At 32.1% G+C, this 13338-nt stretch overlaps 1 long non-coding RNA gene across 1 annotated transcript; it reads left to right on the top strand.

The window, feature by feature from the left end:
- The first annotated feature begins 6393 nt into the window (after positions 1-6393).
- Positions 6394-7832, top strand: LOC145326119 (uncharacterized). The gene is made up of 3 exons (XR_013881754.1): positions 6394-6581; positions 6887-7001; positions 7476-7832. It is a non-coding gene; the product is annotated as an uncharacterized LOC145326119 (long non-coding RNA).
- Positions 7833-13338: the final 5506 nt, after the last annotated feature.

The following is a 13338-nucleotide window of genomic DNA, read 5'->3' as shown; positions in this document are numbered from 1 at the left end:
AGCTGGGATGGCTTGCCAAATTTTGAAATTATAAAAAGTGTCCAATTTTTGCCTAATTTGCCTCTTCTCTCATTTATACAAATTGGATTTTGTTTAATTAACGGTGTACCAGGAACAATGGACGATAAATTGATGTATATCCCCAATGATGATACAAAATTTCTTCTTTTGATGATTATAATTATTGGTTGAACCGTTAGGACATACAAATTTATTAATCAACCAATCACAGGGACTCCGACTATCATTACAAAAAAATAACCTGTAGCTTAAGATCGCCTTTACAGAGAAGCTTATTATATGTCCAGGGAAGCAGCGATTGTTATCCTAATTTAAGAGATGCTGTAGATAGTTCTTGGAATGGTTTTAGGCCATATCATTTTTGTATGTAGATTAATTGTCTTTTTTAAAATTAGATTTTCCAGTGTTTCATACGTATCTTAGTATATGATTATATAACCAGTGAACGGTACATTCTAGATTAAAAGTAAAACTATTGGATTGGTTGGAAAGTTTAGACACTACTTGATTAAACCAGCCAATCAAAATTTAATTTCACAAGTTTCTAAAGACCACAAATGATAATTTATTAGGTTCATTATAATTTGGGTACTTATATAATTTCCAATCAATTGGTCCCTCCCTCCCTGCTAATTATATAAGAGAGAAGACACACAGAGAGATGCCGATATGAAATTAGTTGAGCTGGAGCCTGGCTTGCCATACAAAATTCAACAAGTAATTAAAAATTGATGGTTTAATATCAAGATACTTTATAGGTATTTTTTAGAGCAATAATCAGATAAGGAAGGGGACATTGAACTGTTAATTATACTGGTCTCCTATGTTTTACAACAACGCGGTTTCTAATTCGTGGGCTGAAAGATATTTTTAAAACTTGATTCTTAAACTTTTGAACAATGCAATACCTTGTTTTTACCGTTCTACTTATTATATATTTATATAAAAAGGGTGGATTAATTTACATATTCTTTTTGTTGCTGAACTACTTTCTTACGTGTTTATCCTTGTTATACAGAGAGGGAGGTGACAATTAGCTTTTTATTATACTAGTCCCCAAAGTTTTATAGTAGCGTTTTTGTATTCTTTTGCTTAAGAACTTTGGGAACTTTTAGTGAATTCCGATTGGTTGGATCCATATGTTGAGTGTCCAAACATTTCAACCATTAATTGATATCTACAGATTGGGCAATTTTACGTAGATAAATCATTTGGGATGTACATTGTACATCAATATATATAGGACATTGTCTTATCCCTATATATCCCTGCTTCTTATATGTAGGGCGGCTTAATTTACATATCATACACTATACAATGCCACGATTTTCAAAATATAATATAATCAGGATTAAAGGAATTGTGAAACTTTGGAAATATATATATTTTTTAAAGTAGGGGCTCACCCCAATTCCTAGCTCCCTGGGAGAGTGGGATAAAATTGAATAGGGACATAAAATAGCCTAAACCCATCTAAACAATATAGCCTCCATCCATCCTGGGACCTGTGTGATGCTTCCTTGGATTAGAGAAGTCAACAAGTCTAGCAGTGTCAAAATATTCCATCCAAATATAAAAAATTGGGGTAATTTTGTTTATCATAATTAGGAGTGTACATTATTTTGAGTCCAATGTCTTATCCATTAGGAGCCCTGATAATATGCATGATAACATAGTAAATACTTAGATGCATAATAAACAAGGATAACATTATTCTAAAATTCAGTAAGAAGCGCAGCTATGTTCTATATGAAGTTTAAGTTCGTCCGTCTGTCTATCCTTACATTTTCCCGTCTGTCTGTTCATCTTCAATGTCTGAGATAGCTAAGGATGTCCTAATGCCATCCCCATATAATAAACAAAATTAGCCAATCCTTAGATAAAAATTAGTTGTTCAAAAGTTTATACACTGTCAGTTTTTACCAACTTTTCATGATTTAAAAGTATTTAAGCCAACAAATGTGAGATAGTGTTTATAGAAAAAATGATAAACTATAGAGCACCATTTCTTTTAATATTATTGAATATCTATAATACAAAGTAGAACGATGTCTGTCTGTCCGTCTGTCTGTCCGTCTGAAGCTTAAGATCTCGGTAACCACTGAACCGAATGGGCTCTACTCTTCAGGGAATATACCTACTGGTCCTGTGGTGGTTTTAAGATAATTTCTTGAGGGGTGGGACACCCCTAACCCCCCCAAAAACAAAAAAATCCCCCCCTTAGGGGAGACTACAACGTCAAATAAGGTGGTATCGTACATAAAAAATTAAATTTAACAAACAAAAACATTTAAAGTGCCACTAGAGGCCTCTAAGGGCGTAGCCGCTAGTATTTATATAATAGAATATATGTATATTATCTAAACATGACCAAAACTATATTCATGTCATCTTACATAAACTTTACATAACTTGTATACATTTTCAAAACCACCCCTTTATTTATATTATATATAGAAGTTAGCTTTTCTGGTTTTTTTTTCACTGAGATCTCGCTATTAATTGATTGATTTCCAATCCCTTCCCTTAGAATGCAGAGCCCCTAAATGCTAAGGGGTTCTGAACTTGCTAATCTTTCTAGAGTTCAAATTAATGTAACCCAAACCTTAATTCAAGATTTGAAATTGATAAAACCATTCTAAAATTTTCAACTAACTTTTTATCTTATTTTCAAGATATTTTTCACTGAATTTCCAAAACGTTATTCTGTGTATTACTCAATTGTGAAAATTCCACCACATCAAAGAGATTTAACAAAATTAGAAACACACTAGGATGATAACATCTTTAGTAAGCAAACCTTAACATATTTAAACACTTGACTACAATATCTAAGGCATCTAAATGGACTGACAGATGGATAAAATGAGTTGTCAAGTATATGAAATTGGTAATAGGGATCTTTATTAGTAACTCTTCACATATATCTTTATTAATAACCAAGAAAATCCTTCTCCTCTCTTGGAATTAACAAGGGTAGATGACCAATTGTTAAAGGAATTTACACAAAAACTAAGACGACTATCTTTAATTGCAAATAAAAAATAATCACCTTTTCTTAGTTTTATTTCTTACAGGAAACAAGCATTTAAAACAGTGCCCTTCATGGGGTTTTGTTATGGGGTTGCGTGAAGCGCACTCGGAAATTTTGACACACCCCTTAAAATAAAATCAAGGGTGGTTTAAGGGGGGTGAGAGCTTTGTGGGGAGGGGGGGGGGGTGAAATACATAAAACAAGCGGTGTGTTTATTTTATTGTCAGGGGGGGTGGACACCTAAGGTGGTGCATCCACCTTCCTTAATTTTGCCAAAGGGTTATATACATACACCCCACACTTTTGCAAACCTCTTATAATAATAGAGCAGCTCCGTTACTAAAAGAGGTAACTTGAAATACAGGGGGTTAATTTAAAGAAAAGAAAGAAAAATTATCTCAATTTTGGTGTAAATTGTCACGCTGGCCCTCTGCTGCTCAGGAATACAGGGATGGGACAATGGACGATAATGGCTTCTTCCCCCGATGATAATAAACAAAAAATCCCTATTAGTTAATTGGTACAAAATAGAATATTCATACTTTTCCATCAATAATTTTAATGGTAATATACAGAAGTGGTAATTTGTTTATCACAATTTTAGTTGAACACCAACGGCTTATCCCTTAAGATCTCTGTTATATATCATCATTTACATTGGTTGAAATGGCCAAGACTTTTATTGACAAAAATTGGTCAAATTTTTTACTAATTGTTTAAGTTTTGGTTACACTAATTCTTAAATGGTCAAAATCTTTAATTATACAAAATTGTATTACCTGCCCAAAAATCATGATGAATCTAAATGACAAATAATCTAAATAAGATTTATTTTACTAACATAACCTGATCATAACAATGATAAGTTATAGTGAGTGTAGGAGTGAGGGAACATTATAAAAGTGTAAATATAAATAGTTTTACAATCGTGTTCTCGCATTAGTTAGCTTCAAAACTTTGGGAACTTGATTGGGTTTCACAAACTTGAAGTGTCCAGACATTTCCACAAATAGTTTTAATCTACAGAAGGGTTGATTCGATTCATTGGATATTATCTTATCTTATACACTAAGATTCATGACCTAAGCTTCCTTAAATCTATAATACAAAGTAGAACGATGTCTGTCTGTCTGTCTGTTTGTCTGTCTGTCTGTTTGTAGCGAAGGATCTCGCTAACCGCTGAACCGTTCGGGTTCTCCTTTACAGGGTAGCTTCTCATAGGTCCCGGGAAGGTTTATAACTATTTTCTCGGGGGGTGTGACACCCCCAACCACCCCCCCCCCAAAAAAAAAAAAAAATTTTCTTTTTAAAACTAAAATTAAAATTGGTTTGATTAAACATCTTGGAGCAAAGCCCCTAGAGGCTAGGGGCGAAGCCGCTAGTAATTCATAAACTACAACGATTGTAAACTAAATTTTCTTTTCTCTATATTGAATTTATTGTTGAAAAAGTTTACATATCTAGCCTAAATCCTGCATTAAAACAGACATTCGAAAGACATTCGAAAGACATAAAAACTTTTAAAAATAAAATTTCATAAATTTTTTAGCATAAAGAGTTGTCTATGAGTGTCCTATCCCCGCTCCTTAACTGTATCTATATATGTGATAACTCAGTGTAAATCATTTTAACTTGAAAATTATCTCATTTGTGCAAAAATTCTGCAGGACTCCAGGGTAAAAGGTACATCCGTAGTATGATCCGTGGAAGATGTAAGACAACAAGAGAGGTGAATAAACCCTTTTAATTTAACCTGGGGTGTGTATACGCGCCACTGTTTATATGGGTTTGGGTTAGGTTTTAGGCTATTCGCTTAAAGTAAGTTAACCAAATGCATTATAGCAATAAACAGTAAATACAAAAAAAACCTTTTAGAGATTTAATGTTTATTAGCATTCGGATATTTTAGGCTCAACAATGTATCAAAAACTTTTTTAAAATTATGTTCATTGCCTATATTTGTGACTGAATGTTTGCACTGTTTTTAGCAAAGTTTTGGTCTAAAATTGGCAAATCATGATAACCATTTAACCCAATCAACAGCAGGGATCTTAAGGGATAAGACAATGGACAAAAAACACCACATTACGATAAACATAATTTTTTCTTAAGTAGATTAATATTTTTGATAGAAAAGATTTTTAAGCCAACGAATGAGAAAACATGTTTTTAAATCTTTAAACATCAGTACAATTTAGAGGCCATTGTTCCCTCCCTCACTGCAACCGAGAGTTCAAGTAACAGTTTTTTGACCAATTTTGACAAATGCCAAAAAAGGGAGATTATGTTGATTTTTAAAATTTCTTAATGAGGGTCCTAAAAATGTTGACTAAAATTACCAAATTACATAAATTACCAAATTACATAATCATACGGTGTTTTGGTTGTTGTTAATTTGTTAGCTTGACTAATAAAAAAAGTTATTTTATTATATATGAGTAACAAGCGGCTACGCCCCTAGAAGCCTCTAGGGGTACTTAAGGTAGGAGGGGGAAAAGTCGACTCCATCCCATTTTAAATTTGTGTTTCAAAAAAAAATTGGGGGGGGGAGGGGGTTTAGACACCCTCCCCAAAAATAGTTTAAAACCTTCCCAGGACCTATGAGAAGCTTCACTGTAAAGGAGAACAATATCGATTCAGCGGTTAGCGAGATCCTTCGGGACAGACAAAAAACGCTTACTAATTAATGTAATAGGATAGGATGTCCGTTTTTGTACCAAAGAATCTCGTTAACTGCTGGGCCAATGGTTATCCTTTACAATGTTGCTTCTCATGGGTCCTGGAAAAGTTTATACCTTTTTTGGAGAGGGTACCACCACTCTTCCAAGAGAAATTGCCCCAAGAAAAAATACCCCCTTCAAATTTTTCTTCTTTCTACTATTTCTTTCTAAAATTAAAAATGAGGGTATCTATTCCCCTCCGCACCTTCCACCATCACCTCAAGTGTCCTAGAATCCTCTAGGAGCGTTGCCTGGTAATATATTGTGGAAGTGATTGCACATATATTAAAAAAAAAGTTTATGTTGCGTATTAGATAAGGAAATTTCTAAGAAGAATTTTTTGTAAAATATAAATTTCATTGATAAAAGCATAATGAATAGATATTTAGGTTTAAATATATAATCCTCTTTACTAAATATCAGTAAGTTTAAAGTATCTCGAAAACGGCTGGACTTTAAGGACTTCAATTTTCAGCTCAGTCTGGCATTATTTTTTTAACTGTTTATTTCCTCAAAAAAAACGATAATACATTTTTTTCCATTTCATATGTTAACTGTAACAGAAAAACACTATGGAAATTCTGAAAATCAATAAATGGGGTAAAAAAGGTGCAATTTGGACTTTTGATAAAATCTTGTAGTTTCCTAACCAATATAATACAAAAACCGTTGATACATATAGTTAGTTTATTACGAGTTGTCCACCTCTGATCATTAATTAAGTAAAGCAAAACTTCAAAATGAATAAAATCATAGTCTTGTGTGTTTTTGCATTCAGTTGTGAATTATGTTATTCGATTGATTGGGTAAGATTTATTTATAGCTTTTTATTAATAAGCAAATATAATTTTAAAAATTTGGTACGTCTTTACGTTTGTCACAATATAGAGTATGCTGAGGTAATGGATACGTGGACATTTTTGTGTATTTTTGTCGCCAAATTAGGTTGCTAACATAAGACTCGATGGAATGTGACGTGTCACTTACAGTTAATGTCGTTCTTGTTTTTAGGCAATATAAAAGGTTTAGTGTTAGGTGAGCTTAATGAATTTAAAAATTGTAAATATTTCATATTAATTTCAATCTTCCATCCATAAACATTTACTTTTAGTCATCAGAAATGTGCACATATGGATATATAGTGGGCCAGGTATGTGGACAAAACGGACAGACTTATGAAAACTGTTATGACGCTCTAGATGCTGGTCAGCAGATCGATTGCTTTAGTAAGTGTAAAGTGAATTCCTTATAATAAAGTAACAGGATGTCTGTTTGTTTGTTTGTATTTTTTTCTGTATGTTTGTCTGCTGAATCGATCGGGTTCTCCATAACAGGGTAGCTTCTCATAGGTCCCGGAAAGGTTTATAATTATTTTGGTGGAAGGTACCACCACCCTCCCCAGAGAAATCGACAAAAATTTAAGAAATAGCCGCCAGATGAAATCAAAAGTTTTAAGAATCCAAATTCATGGCGTTTCGTCAATGGGCTTGCTGCCGTCGACTTTTCTTTGATTTTGTTAGTTTATCTTCTCTATTTATATCTAGTTCGTTCGACTGTGTGTTAGCCTATATTTAGTTTTGCATTACATTTGTCACGTGACATAAAAAAAGGACCGAATTTTTTTTTCCTAAATAAACAGAAAAATTTAACGTACAGACAGACGTTTTATAATTTTTAATAATACTTTTCATTTGTTTTAGGTCCATGTCCTTGTTTTCGTTGTCCTCGAGGAGGGTGTGTCTGTACCAGGGAGTTCAACCCTGTATGTACGTTTGACGGTTGTGACTATGGCAATCCCTGCGCGGCAAGGTGTGCAAATCAACAAATCCAGTGCTATGGTAAATGTCCCTGTGAGGGGCCAAACAAACAGGAAGACGTTACTCAAAAAAAGCCTATCCAATATATCGTATCCTACCCCTGATTTGAAAGGGGCACTTCACTTAAAGATAATTTATAATAAAGTCACTATGTAATTTCTATCTACATATATATATGGAATAAATTTAATAATGTCTTTTGTTTTAAATTGAATGAAAATAACTTTTTGTCTATAGTTCTTAAAAGTGTTTTTACGTTCCAATAAAATAATTTGTGATTGAAACTAATAATTTAATCAATAAATAGTTAAATAGTCCTTTATACTAAATTTTTATGAAGGTTTAAAAAATTAAATAAATCTTCAACGTGCTGGAAAGGTTTTAACCATTTTGGAAAAGGGTGCTTATCATCCTGCTTTGAAATATCGCGCTTGCAGACAAAACCTCAGAAATTTTCTTTTTACTTTTTCTTTTAAAAATGAAAATCAAAGTTAATGGGTCGACATTGACAAGCCCCTCTACGCCCTCAAGGTGTCCCTAGTTTCCCCCACATGAAAATAGCTAATGAAAACTAAGCAGCATATGAAGAACGCTTTTTAGAATTTGATTAAATTAAATATGTATTTATACAGAGAGGTTTTATCATGACGAATTAAATTATATATTAGTAGTTGATACTATGTCTATCTTATTATATATTCAGGGAGCTTTGGGGATAAGACGAAGAAGGATAAGCTTATATACACCACCAATAAGGATTATAAACAAAATTACTCCTTCTGTAGAATAAAAAAAAGTTTGGACGCTACTAGGTTTGAATAAACTAACAAATCAATATTGAAGAAAGTCCTTTAAACAGCCTTCGAATGAAGTACATGCTTGTTATAAAACTTGTTATGACAGTCCAATGTCCCATCCCTTCCTGAATTATTTATAAGTAGTAAATACAAAATGTATGCCTTTTTATGTCAAAGCTACTTTATAACTCATCTTGTACGTTAGTTGTATATCATTATCCATAAGGCTATTCTAGAGATCTAATATATCGTTGCGTGAAAACATGAAAACCTAATCTTCATGGGTATCGCTAAAAATCTTAATGTTTCCACTGCCAACAAAAAAAAAACATTGATAATGTTAAACCCAAGAGTAAAAAAGTTGCAGACACGTGCTCATTTAGAAAAAAAACCATATCATCTATGTTTTGTTAAAATTATTTTTAAGAAGGAATGATAATTGAAAAATGAAGAAAATATTATTTACAATGTATGTAAACGTAGTTTTGGCGATAATGAAACAAGGTAAACGTTGTCCAAAGTTGAATCTTATGCTTAAATATATTAATTTTATAATACTATAAATTTTCTTAAATCAATGTAGCCACGACATTTAAAAAAAGTTTTAGAGTAAAAACGAGAGAATCTGGTGCTTTACCTCAAAGTTCCTGTCAAGCCACCCGCAACTCTCTTAATTTGAAATAGATTAAAAATTAAGTGAGGGTTTCTATTCCTATGCATGAAACTGCATAGGATATAACTTATTTTCTACAAAAATATGCTTTTCGCCATCATTCATTAAGATTTTAAAATGTTTCAAATAATTCAAATATAAAAGAACGGACAGCATTTTAATGTAGAGTAGTCTTGCTACTTAAAAAGGTGTCTGGCCGTATGACCTATCAAACCATATACTTAACTCCTATCTCTTTCTTTCTTTCTTTCTTTCTTTCTTACACCTCTCACACCTTTACTCATCTTTTGGGTTAACCTTTAAAACAACAAATATTTTCAGTAGCGCACTCTTGTATAATAAACATTGTAGTTGCATCGCCCCTAACCCCTAGTAGAAGAAAATAATTGAAAACTACCCCAAGACATTAATTAAGCTATCCGAAAAATACAACTAATTCGGACCAGCATTTAATAAGCTAAAGACAAAAAAGTTTATTTTTTTATATTGTAGTTAACTGTATCTTCCAGTTAGGGATAGGATATTGCAATGTAAATTATACTGGTAGAGTAAGTTTAATTCAATCTTGATTGATTGGTACCAAACTAGCAATATTGTTTGTCATTAATAGGGAGGTACATAGAGTTGCAATGGAGATAAAACATTTTTTTTCTCTTAAGAATAGAAGAACACCTATCTTTTATCCGAAATGAATTAACATGCTAATGATTCGTCTAATGGCCATGTTACACAGAATATGGATCAAGGATTGGGTAAATATGCAGTGACAGATACTCAGTAGTCCAAAACCCAAAACTGTAAACATATAAAAAAAAAGTACAAAGACGAATAACCACTAAAAAATCTCTCTAAAAGTTACTTTAACATTAAGGAAAACTTTTAAATTTGTTTTGAAAAACTCGAGAAAAATGTATCTACAGAAAATATAAAAAATGCGTCTTAAAATTTGTCATTAAATGTACAAACAGCATAAAACATATCCACCCCCCCCCCCCTCCCCCTTTAAAAAAACACACGATGCAAGCAATTATAAGACAATTATTTCTTGTAGCAACATAAGTAGAGCAAAATTTAAAGTACCAATTTTAAACCCATTTACTTATCCTTCTATCCTGAAAATAATCTAACTGTGAGCCGTAAAACTTTTTTCTTCTTCGCCCATCTTTTTTTAAAAAAGCAAACCTTTTCTAGAATTAAGGTTGGTCCGTCACTTCGAACGTGTAGGTACAATTTAAAACACTATACCAAAATAGCACGTTTTAAACAAGTTGATTAAAAAACATATTTTGACAATTATTTTGTATGTCCAATTACTTTGCTGATTCCTAGAACCATCAGAAACAATGTATGTAGTGGTATTAGGCAATAAACGAAGCGACTCTATAATCAAGTTTCAAATTTTTGGTATGACGATATAAAATATCCCTGTATTAAAGTTATTAGAAACGCTGAAAAGTGTCATGTGTAACGTCTAAAAATACGTCTAAATCCATCTCTTTTTAGGGGTTTCCTTTCCCACCTCTCCTCTCATCCCTGTTTTAGACGTATTTTTGTGACGTCACACATGACACTTTCCAGCACTTCAAGCTATTTAATGAAATCAAATCTTCGCTTTTAATTGATGTTGTTATCCTTGTTTTTCCATTCTTTTGTTATCAAGAGAAGATGTTTGAAAATTGATTTTAATGTGATAAAAATTAGCGGTGCTAATGGCGTATTAATCATTATGGAAAATTAATGAAATACAGAAATTTCTTATCGTATCTTTTTTTTCTTTGATACAAAGTATTTGGTTGTCTGTCTGTTTTGTATTAAAAATATTCTTTTTAGTTTAAAAACAAAACTGGATAAATTACCAATAAGCCAGATGCCTTACGGGATAAGACAATGGAGGTAATTTTATGAACATCCTCAATGATGACTAACAAAATTATTGGTTAAAAGTTTGGACACTGCTAGTTTTATAAACTATTTTAAACTAGGTCCCCAATCTTTCTAGTTTTAATACAAAGTAATTCGGGATCATATGAAGAAAATGAAGTCATTCCTAAAAAGGACAGAAATTCCCTTCCTTGGGTATAGGAAGGCTATTTACTTTCCTTTTTCTTACAAATTCTCAGTAAGGAAGGTAATTTCTGTCCACTATCTTAATAAGTGAGATTTAGGAAGGTGATTTTTATCCTCTTTTTCAGATATGTGAGAACAAGGAGAGTGATTTTTGTCCATATTTGAGATATCTGAGAAAAAGGAAGATGATTTCTGTCCTTTTTGGAAGGGAATGTCTGTCCTTTTTAGGAATGACTTCATTTCCTTCATATGATCCGTAATTCGTTGTATGTTTGTCTATTAGTTTTATATTTAAATTTTTATAAAAAAAAGACTTTGACGATATTTATGAAGGTATCGTAATATATTTTTAGAAGCAAAAGGGATAAATTTCTGGGAAGAAGGGAATATTGGATTGTATAGTATTCAGGTATCCAAACTTTTATAAACAGGAATTCTTATCCGTTGGCTTTAAACTTTGGGTATTTTTATAAAAATTTTATTGTTTGATTCTAATAAGCAGTATCCAAATTTTATCAAAATCTAGAGAAGATAACCTATCAACCTCTTAAAGCAAATCCCTTAGAGTCTAAAGGCGACGCCTCTTGTTTTAAAACAATACAAAACCAACTAATGAAGTTGCCCTTAACGCATATTATTCTCAACACATTAATTTTTCTTCTTGGCTGTAAAAACTATTTAGTCTTACATAGCAATTAAAAGAGGTGTGTATAATAAGTATATGTTTTAAATTTTGGCCACACGCTAGCGTTTTACCAGCGATGATGCTCTCTCCGTCAGTCTGTCTGTCTGGCTGTCCGATTGTATCACAATGAGGTTAACATAATAAAAAATTTCGTTGTTTTCTAATATTCCATTCATCCGTGTTTCTTTCTTTTTACCCCTCTATTGAACAATTTCTCTACAACTCACCCTGACTGTTAGCAATCCATAATTTTTGGTGCTTCGCTACTTATCGATATTGTCATCCTTGCTAATAATAAGTCTTACATTTTAAAAAGCCGCTATGTCAAAAGTATAAAAGGTACATATAGTTCATTATTCATCAAAATTTCATTTTAAATGTTTCTTAAAATACTTTTTGGATGCAAAGCTTCTCTACGAGTAAGAGTATATCTGCCAGCTTATACCAACAACGAAATTAATTCAAAAAAATCACGAACCCTTTACGTAATTTCAGCTGTCGTTGGGGGCAACACATAATAGAATTGAAGACCTCTACATCTGCCCCCTCCCACTTCCCAAATATTATTTTAGAATTATTCCACTTATTGTTTATATCTATTCCTGGTCCAAAACACAAATTCTGACCAGAAACAAAACTGTCCTTTTTTATTATTAATGAAGTGTTAAAGAAAACATACCTGGAATGGAAAAAACATAGAAATATTAAGTATCGTTTTAGTTGTAATTAAAGACTTTTAGACTATTGTAATAGTTTTTTTTAAAGTTGCTTTGTGGTCCAAATGCAATATAAGGAAAACCTCTGATAAAAAATGATACCCAATAAACATGTTCTAAAAAGGACAGATGTTCTAATTCATTCGGTAAAGACATCCTATTACTTTTTATAAGAATGTACTTTTCCACACTAACTAATTATTCAGCTTTGCTTTTTAAACCCAAACAACAAAATAATAAGCATTAGCCGTCTCATAATAAATGAGCTATTTTAAAAGTTCAGGGACTTTAAGGGATATGACAATGAATGATAAATTAATAGTTCACCCCAATTATGATATGAATGTAATATATGTTATTGAAGGAAAAGGTTAGCCACTGTTGCTTTGTAAAGTCCAATCATAAATCAAACAAGACTCCCCAAGAAATGTCTAGCCAATGTCCCCTTCCTCCCGGAAAATAACATCTTTGGTATGTGTATGACCGCTAATTTATACATATGTCGTAACACTAACTATATATAAGGTGTCATTTCAGTTTAACAAAATATTGCTGTTATCATAGCAACATATTATGACTAGAAGAAGCCTATAGAGCCTAATACAAAATGAGGTCATACAATATAAGTTACCAATGTTAGGCCAGTATACATTATACCATTGGTCATTTACAATGTATATTGACATATTATTGGTCATTTTTATTGTATGACGTCATCTTTTATAAGTCACTATACGCTGCTTCTTATGACTAGTAACTCCATTCGAACAATTAAAGGTTTTTTTAATGACATATAGCAAAAAAAAAG

Source organism: Acartia tonsa, chromosome 8 (assembly GCF_053477335.1).
Source record: "Acartia tonsa isolate MP-2025a chromosome 8, ASM5347733v1, whole genome shotgun sequence".
Taxonomy (NCBI): Eukaryota; Metazoa; Arthropoda; class Copepoda; order Calanoida; family Acartiidae; genus Acartia; species Acartia tonsa.
The sequence above is the reverse complement of the archived record's forward strand: the minus strand, read 5'-3'. Positions and strand labels throughout refer to the sequence as shown.